The sequence below is a fragment of the Trichosurus vulpecula genome, chromosome 1 (assembly GCF_011100635.1).
Source record: "Trichosurus vulpecula isolate mTriVul1 chromosome 1, mTriVul1.pri, whole genome shotgun sequence".
NCBI lineage: Eukaryota > Metazoa > Chordata > Mammalia > Diprotodontia > Phalangeridae > Trichosurus > Trichosurus vulpecula.
Genome location: NC_050573.1, coordinates 153,042,673 through 153,050,740, shown reverse-complemented (window position 1 = coordinate 153,050,740; position 8,068 = coordinate 153,042,673).

Here is an 8,068-nt window from a genome sequence, read left to right as displayed (position 1 = left end):
CTGGCTGAACACTCAGATGTTGATAACTATGAATTATATTTGGCCTGTAATTCAGGGTGCTGGTTTTTTCCCCTGAACTAAGTAAATGATATTTGTATGCTGGATTAAAGTAAGATTGTTAACCCTTTAACGTTGCTTTCCTTAATAAAGCAGATGAAAAGGACCTGGGCTTGCAGTGTTCTGTGAGCTGGTTGTTGGTGGTTTCACACCCTCACAACAGCTGCTAGCTGGATTGTTGAAGCAGTTTTTCAGAAAAATCTGGACTTATATGAACTGATGCTGAGTAAAATGAGCGGAACCAGGAGAATATTATATACAGTAACAGCCACACTGTTCGATAACTAACTTTGTTAGACTTAGCTCTTCTCAGCAATGCAATTATCTAAGATAACTCCAAAAGACTCATGATGGAAAATGCTATCCACATCCAGAGAAAGAACTTTGGAATCGGAATACAAATGGAAGCATAAGATTTGTTCCCTTTTTCTTTTGTTGTTTTGTTTTGTTTCTTCTTTCTCGTGGTTCCTCTCATCGGTTCTAATTCTTTTTTACATCGTGACCAATGTGAAAATTGTTTAATATGAATACATAAGTAGAGCCATCTTGGGGAGGGGGGAGGAGAAGAAAGGGGAGAAAATTTAAAATTCAAAATCTTTTTTTGTTAAAAAAAGTTTATTCCTATATTTAGTGTTTTTTTAAATATATAGTTTGTTCATTTTGTCAAAAGCTTTTCAACCATCAATAGATGTATGTTTTATTATTTTTGTTAGTAACACAATCTACTAAATTTATAGATTTCTTTATGTTGGATCAACCTTGAATTTCACATACTGTGGACAAGGTGCTCATAATAAATCATCTTTTTAATATGCTGTTGTAGCTTTTTTGGTTTAATTTCATTTGATAACTTTGTATGAATATTAATTTGGAATGTTGGTCTATAATTTTTTTTCTCTGCTTTGTCATCCCCTGATTTAGCTATCAAGACCATGTTTGTACCATGAAGGAAATTTGGGACGATTGCCTCACTTCTTTTTCTTACAAAAGTTTTATGTAGTATATGAATTAACTTTTCTTCGACTATTTAATGGAATTAATTCATAAATCCATCTGGTACAATTTTTTCATCAGGAATACATGTGTAGCTATTTCAAGTTCTCCTTCTGAAGACGAATAATATAAATTATCTCTTTCTTAGGTAATATAACTATTTACTATTTTTATTAGTATTCATACAGTCCATGTATGTTATCAGTTTTGTTTGGCAAATAATTGGGAAAATAATTTAATAGTCTCCTCTATATCATCTGTAGTTGTTATGAATTCTCTTTTTATCCTGACAATCTGTGTTTTTTTTTTCTTGTTCTCTTTTATCAATGTGTTCATTTTTTTTATTTTTTACATTTTTATTTATTTATTTAATATTTTTAGTCTTCAGCATTGATTTCCACAAGAGTTGGAATTACAAATTTTCTCCCCATTTCTACCCTCCCCCCCACTCCAAGATGGCATATATTCTGATTGCCCCATTCCCCAGTCAGCCCTCCCTTCTGTCACCCCACTCCCCGCCATCCCCTTTTCCCTTGCTTTCTTTTGGGGCAAGATAGATTTCTATGCCCCATTGCCTGTATATCTTATTTCCTAGTTGCATGCAAAAACTATTTTTTTGAACATCTGCTTTTAAAACTTTCAATTCCAAATTTTCTCCCCTCTTCCCTCCCCACCCACCCTCCCTATGAAGGCAAGCAATTCAACATAGGCTACATATGTATCATTATGCAGAACCCTTCCACAATACTCATGTTGTGAAAGACTAACTGTATTTTGCTCCTTCCTATCCTATTCAATTTTCTCCCTTGACCCTGTCCCTTTTTCGAAAGTGTTTGCTTTTGATTACCTCCTCCCCCTATCTGCCCTCCCTTCTGTCATCCCCCCTTTTTTATCTCCTTCCTCCTTCTTCCTGTGGGGTAAGATAACCAATTGAGTGTGTATGTTACTCCCTCCTCAGGTCAAATCCGATGAGAGCAAGATTCACTCATTCCCCCTCACCTGCCCCCTTTTCCCTTCCAACAGAACTGCTTTTTCTTGCCACTTTTATGTGAGATAATTTAACCCATTCTATCTCTCCCTTTTTCTTCTCTCATCCCTTAATTTGATTTTATGTTTTTAGATATCATCCCTTCATATTCAACTCACCCTGTGCCCTCTGTCTACATATATATATATGTATATATGTATATATGTATATATGTATATATGTATATTCCCTTCAGCTACCCTAATACTGAGGTCTCATGAATTCAACTTTAGTAAGTCTCTTATGATTTCTCTTTCTTGTTTACTTTTTCATGCTTCTCTTGATTCTTGTGTTTGAAAGTCAAATTTTCTATTCAGCTCTGGTCTTTTCACTGAGAAAGCTTGAAAGTCCTCTATTTTATTGAAAATCCATATTTTCCTTGGAACATGATACTCAGTTTTGCTAGGTGGGTGATTCTTGGTTTTAATCCTAGCTCCACTAACCTCCAGAATATCGTATTCCAAGCCTTTCAGTCCCTTCATGTAGAAGCTGCTAGATCTTGTGTTATCCTGGTTGTGTTTCCACAATACTCAAATTGTTTCTTCTGGATGCTTGCAGTATTTTTACTTAATCTGGGAGTTCTGGAATGTGGCAACAATATTCCTAGGAGTTTTCTTTTTGGGATCTTTTTCAAGAGGCGATTGGTGGATTCTTTCAATTCCTGTTTACCCTCTGGCTCTAGAATATCAGGGCAGTTCTTGATAATTTCTTGAAAGATGATATCTAGGCTCTTTTTTTGATCATAGTTTTCAGGTAGTCCAATAATTTTAAAATTATCTCTCCTGGATCTTTTTTCCAAGGAGATATTTCACATTGTCTTCCATTTTTTCATTCCTTTGGTTCTGTTTTATAATACCTTGATTTCTCATCAAGTCACTAGTTTCCACTTGCTCCAATCTAATTTTTAAGGTGGTATTTTCTTCAGTGGACTTTTGGACCTCCTTTTCCATTTGGCTAATTCTGCCTTTCAAGGCATTCTTCTCCTCATTGGCTTTTTGGAGCTCTTTTGCCATTTGAGTTAGTCTATTTTTTAAGGTGTTATTTTCTTCAGTATTTTTTTGGGTCTCCTTTAGCAAGTCATTGGCTTGTTTTTCATGGTTTTCTCTCATCACTCTCATTTCTCTTCCCAATTTTTCCTCTACTTCTCTAACTTGCTTTTCCAAATCCTTTTTAAGCTCTTCCATAGCCTGAGACCAGTTCATGTTTTTCTTGGAGGCTTTTGATGTAGGCTCTTTGACTTTGTTGACTTCTTCTGACTGTATGTTTTGGTCTTCTTTGTCACCAAAGAAAGATTCCAAAGTCTGAGTCTGAAGCTGAGTCCATTTTTGCTGCCTGTTCATGATCCAAGCCAACTACTTGACCGTTGAGCTTTTCGTCGGGGTATGACTTCTTGTAGAGAGTACTTTGTCCCAAGCTTGAGGGGTTGCGCTGTCGTTTTCAGAGCTATTTCTACACAGCAAGCTCTGATACAGCAGTGCTCCTCCTTCCCCAAGAACCACCACACCGGACCGCGACCCAGATCTAAGCAGGCTCTTCACTCCTGTTCTGATCTGCCACTTAATTCCTCCCACCAGGTGGGCCTTGGACTGGAAGCAACTGCAGCTGTAGCTCTGGAAGCAGCCTTAGATCTGCACCACCTCCTCAGCCCCTGGGGCGCTGGCCGAACCATGAACTCCTTTCACTCTGTCCCCAGCAGCTTTTCCCACTAACCTTCTCTGTTGTCTTTGGTGTTTGTGGGTTGAGAAGTCTGGTAACTGCCACAGCTCACTAGGGCCTGTTCTGCCCGGCTCCCAGTCTGGTTTGTCTGGGCGCAGCCCACACTGGGCTCTGCTCGGCTCCACTCCCAGGTCCGTGCAATAGACCTTACCCAGGGACCATCCAGGCTGTCCTGGGCTGGAGCCCTGCTTCCCTCTGCTATTTCGTGGGTTCTGCAATTCTAGAATTTGTTCAGAGCCATTTTAATAGGTGTTTGGAGGGACCTGGGGGAGAGCTTTTGGCAAGTCCCTGCTTTCCAGCCGCCATCTTGGCGCCGTTCCTCTAAAACTCAAAATCTTACGGAAGTGAATGTCAAAAACTAAAAATAAATTATAAAAATAAAAAATAAATTTGACTCAGTTCTCTATATTCAAATTTAAATATATTCTCTATTTGAGAAATGGGGCCTTTATCCGAAACACTGACTCTAAAAATTGTTGCTCAACTTTGTGCTTTCCTTCTAATCTTGGTTGCCTTTGGTTTTGTTTGTGCAAAAATTTTAATTTACTGTAATGAAAATTATCCATTTTGCATTTCATAATTTTCTCTATCTCTTGTTTGGTCATAAATTCTTCCCTTTTCCTTAGATCTAAGCTGTATGCTTTTCTTTGCTGTCCTAATTTGCTTAGGGTATCACACTTTATGTCTAAATCATGTACCTATTTTAACCTTATATTGGTATATAGTGTAAGATGTTGGTCTCTACCTATTTTCTGCCATACTGTTTTCCAGTTTTCCCAGCAGTTTTTGTCAAAGATTGACTTCTTTCCCCAAAAGCTGCTATTTTGGGGTTTACCAAACACTAGATCACTATGGTCATTTACTAATGTGTTTTGTGCACCTAACCTATTCCACTGATCTAGCCCTGTATTTCTTAGAAAGTACCAGATAGTTTTGATGATTACTTCTTTATAAGACAGTTTGAAATCTGGTATAGCTAGGCCACCTTCCTTCACATTTTTTTTCATTAATTCCCATGATGTTTTTGATCTTTTGTTTTTCCAGATGAATTTTATAAGTAAATTAATTTAGGTAGTATTGTCATTTTTATTATATTGACTTGGCTTGCCCATGAGAAATTAGTATTTCTTCAGTTGTTTAGATCTGTCTTTATTTGTATAGTGTTTTGTATTTGTGTTCATATAGTTCCTGAATTTGTCTTGGCAGGTAGATGCCCAAATATTTTATATTGTCTACCATTATTTTAAATGGAATTTCTCTGTCCATCTCTTTGTGGGGAAGTGGGCACACTGATTCACTTTTGGGAGAATTGTGAATTTTGGTCCATCCATTCAGCAAAACAATTTGGAATTATGTAAAGAAAGGGACTAAAATTTGCATACTCATTGACTCAGATTTTACTTTTAGGTATGTACACTAAGGAAATTATTGACAAAAAGAAAGGCCCTATTCATACTAAAATATTATTGCAGCACCTTTTGTAGTACCAAATGATGGGAAACAAAAGTAGGTGCTCATCATTTGGGGAATGGCTAAACAATTTGGGGTACGTGAATGTAAAGGTATATTACCGTGATGTAAGAAACAACAGGATGAACAACAGAGAAGCATGGAAATATAAACTGATGCAAAATGAAGTAAGCAGAAGCAGGAAATAATATATGCAATGACTATCAATGTAAATGGAAAGCGCAAAGCCTTTGAAACTGAAGTCTGTGAAATTATGGACAAGCTTAGCTTCAAAGAGATAGATGAAGGTACCATCCTCCACTTCGTTGGCAGAGGTTGCAGGACTATGGGTGTGAAACACTGCATGTATAATTGGACATTTTTTGATGTGTTCATTAGTTTTGCTGAACTTTTTTTCTCATTTCTATTCTTTGTTATAAGCATGGTTCTCTGAGGCGGGGAGGGTGAAAGGGAAGACTATATTGAAAAATGTAGGTGACATAAATGCAAAATGCATTAATAATTTTTTAAGAGGATTTAGGTTCCAGTTCTATCTCTTCTACTTACTAATGGTATGATCTTGGGCAAATCACTTCACAGCTCTGAGTCCAAATTTTCCCAAAGCATGAAATTCTGCCCCTTTCTTTTTGAAATATTAATAACTTCAAGTGTATAGTGTTGGTTGTTGTCCTTCGTTCTTGAAGAAGACCAAAATGACATCACTGTGTTAAAGTCATGTGTCTGACTGTGGCTGATCAGATCAATAGCATCTCGAAATGCCCTACCACGGGTCACGCATAAATAGTCCATGTCAGTATTTGGGGTGCATTCTCTTAATTTGTGCATCTCACGTTTCTGTTGAGCTACTTCAATTCTGCTTTGCTCATAGAGCATCGAATCTTCTCTTTTCAGGGCATGCCATGCTGGGTGGTCTTGTGCCAGTCAGTGTCTCCCATGTCACACAATCAATTCTAGAGTTCTTAAGAGAGACCTTGAGAGTGTCCTTGTATTGCTTTTTCCTACCACCATGTGTTTGAGTTCTCCATAAAATAGTTTTTTTGGCAAGCATATGTTTAGCATTAGAACACCATGGCCAGCCCATCCTAGTTATACTCTCTGCAATAGAGTTTGAATGAGTGGCAGTTGAGTTTGAGAAAGGACCTCAGTGTCTGGTACCTTATCCTGCCAGGTGATCTTCAGAAGCTTCCTAAGACAACTCAAATGGAAGCGATTCAGTTTCCTGGCATGGCTTTAGTATACTGTCCATGTTTCACAGGCATACAACAATGAGATCAGCACAGTGACTCTAGACCTTCAGTTTAGTAGTCACCCTAATACCTCTTCTCTCCCACACTTTCCTTTGGAGCCTCCCAAACACTGAGTTAGTTCTGGCAAATCATGTATCATCCTCATTATCAGTGTGTACATCCCTGGAAAGTATACTGCCAAGGGAAGTGAACTTATCCACAGTATTCAAAACTAGCTGTTCATCTTTCAGGTCTGCTGGATTGTGTGTTGTCTGTAAGTGTGCACACATTCCATGTACTGATGGTGAGTGGAATTATCTTTGCAGAAGTTTTTGTAATGCTCTAAATTACTATTGATTAGAGGAACGCAAATAAAAACAACTCTGAGTTAGAACATCACACCTATCAGATTGACTAGTATGAGAACATCACACCTATCAGATTGACTAGTATGACAAAAAAGGAAAATAATAAATGTTGGAGAAATGTGGGAAAATTGGAACACTAATGCATTGTTGGTGGAGTTGTGAACTGATCCAACCATTCTGGAGAGCAATTTGGAACTATGCCCAAAGGGCTATAAAACTGTGCATACCCTTTCATCCAACAATACCACTTCTAGGTCTGTATCCCAAAGAAATCATAAAAATGAAAACAGACCTATTTGTACAAAAGTATTTATAGCAACTCTTTTTGTGGTAGGAAGAATTGGGAATTGAGGGGATGCCCATCAATTGGGGAATGGCTGAACAAGTTGTGGTATATGAATGTAATGGAATACTGTTGTTCCATAAGAAATGATGAGCAGGCAGACTTCAGAAAAACTTGGAAAAACTTATATGAACTGATGCAGTGAAGTGAGCAGAACCAGGAGAACATTGTACACAGTAACAGCAACATTGTGCGATGACCAACTTTGATAGACTTAGCTCTTCTCTGCAATACAACGATCTAAGACAATTCCAGGACTAAAAATGGAAAATGCTATCCACATCCAGAGAAGGAACTATGGAGTCTGAATGCAAATCGAAGCAGACAATTTTCTCTCTTTTTTTAATTTGTTTTTCCTTTCTTGTAGTTTTTTTCCTTTGGTTCTGATTCTTCTTTACAACATGACTGATCAGCCACAGTTGGACACATTGAAACTAGATTCTAGCATAGTGATGTCACTTTGGTCCTCTTTGAGAATGAAAGACAACAATCAACCAGTACATAGCCTATATCAGGTAACATGCTGTCTTGGGGAGGCAAGAGTGAAGAAAGGGGGAAAAACTTAGAAGTCAAAATTTTATGAAAGTGAATGTTGAAAACTAAAAATAAATTAATTTTAAAAATAAAAAAAATATAAAGAAAAAATAAGTTTTTGTACATTTTTTTCTGTTTCAACCACAGGGTGGGCTCCCCACCTGCCACGGCATTCAGGCTAGCTCAGGCAATTTTTAGGGCACTTTTTCTAGCCCTTTCCTCACACTAAGAGGTGAGCAATGTGATCCCTAAAAGGCTGCTCAGACACCAAGGGGGCTGCCAACTCTCACTGCTGCTTCCAGTGAGAAGATGACTTTATGGCCTGGGCCCTCTG